This window comes from Pteropus vampyrus, unplaced genomic scaffold, assembly GCF_000151845.1.
Source record: "Pteropus vampyrus isolate Shadow unplaced genomic scaffold, Pvam_2.0 Scaffold272, whole genome shotgun sequence".
NCBI classification, from domain to species: Eukaryota; Metazoa; Chordata; class Mammalia; order Chiroptera; family Pteropodidae; genus Pteropus; species Pteropus vampyrus.
Window position 1 is genome coordinate 872,981 of NW_011889053.1, and position 1,413 is coordinate 874,393.

A 1,413-nucleotide genomic window follows, 5' to 3' on the forward strand; every position below is an offset into this window, starting at 1 on the left:
GAGTACAGGAAGAGAAGCAGAGGTAGGAATTTTGTGGGAAGCACAAACATAGACTAGATCATGGGAGGAAGAAAAACCGAATGGACTGGGAATTTTGAATGTCGCTCTAACCTAGTTTAGATCTAAGACAATATAGACAATCAAATAAGCATAGTTAAGAAAGAAAAGAAATCCTATTTCAGAGAAACACAAAATACTGTGCTCAAACAAGTAAAGAGAGCAGTTTACATATATATTTGTTCTCAACAGTTGTATTAGAAACTTCAGAAATTTGATGTTTAAATTTTTTAAATATCTAAAGAACATAAACGAAATCAAAAGCCAGACAACAGACTTTGGGGAAGTGTTTTTCATGCATGTGATTTATGGTGGGAGGAGGCAATAGAACACATGGCTCAAGGAATCTGTTTTCTCACCTATTGCCTAGAGTCAAATCTTCGTCAACTTAAGCATGAGGCCTGAGGCCCCAGCACAGTACCTGGTGCAAGGTTAGATCCCAGGAAAGGTTTGTTTTGCACAATTTGGACTGACCAAGGCAAAATGACACTGGTATCCAAGAAGTCCCGGCGATACAAAATAACGATCACTCAGTTATACCACTAAATAATCAACAAGTCATTCAACAGCAGGTGGAGTCTTTTTGAGAAGCCAACTATTCTCACGTGCTGGAGCAGATTTGGCTGATATTTATCCACCTCTCTATGGTATGTCTACAAGAGTCCCTTACTGTCAGCCTCCACCTGCTGCCCTTCCCCCACAATCAAAGGCATTTCCAACAGATTCACTCTTTCCTACACCGATTATTAGTCATAAGGCTTAACAGCTAACAAAACTCGTCCTCACGATAGTTTTCAAAAGGAATCTATTCAAAAGAAGAAAACTTAACAGTTTTCCTTTATTGGTTTGACTTAGGGAAATTCAAAGATTAGGGAGTATTTACTTCCATCGAAGCCAGAAGGTTTAAGTCCACAACTTGATGTGTTTGACGTTTTCCTGATCCAGTGGGAATATTTTCACAACACCAATTGGCCCCTTGATAGCCACGCCTTACTTCTTCCAAGAATTAAAAGAATGTGGGATGCAGAGCCTTTCAGGCGCCAGCTGGACGAGTGAGGAGGGAGAGGGCTGGAAGCGTGGAGGACATTTCCGTGGGGCTTCACCTGCTTTTGAGCTGCGCAGCAACCTTGCGCATAGGGCCGCCCCATCCCCAAGCGGCGGGGGACAGATGGTGCCCAACGAGGATCTCGGGGCACTTTTCTCCCTTTAGCCAATTAAAATGAACGGGCAGGCCCAGCTCACACACCTGCACCTATGCAAACACGCGCACCCAGACCGCCTCCGCTCACCCCAGGTTGCCAAAGCATATCTTCCCTCTCGAGGATGCGAGGCGCACGGAGCAAGGGGAATACGCGC

The 1,413-nt window shown here is 44.4% G+C and overlaps 1 long non-coding RNA gene across 1 annotated transcript in view; it reads right to left on the minus strand.

Moving 5' to 3' along the window:
• The window catches only part of LOC111729626, a 10,396-nt gene that overhangs the window by 8,561 nt on the left and 422 nt on the right, over nucleotides 1-1,413 (minus strand). The window lies entirely within an intron of this gene.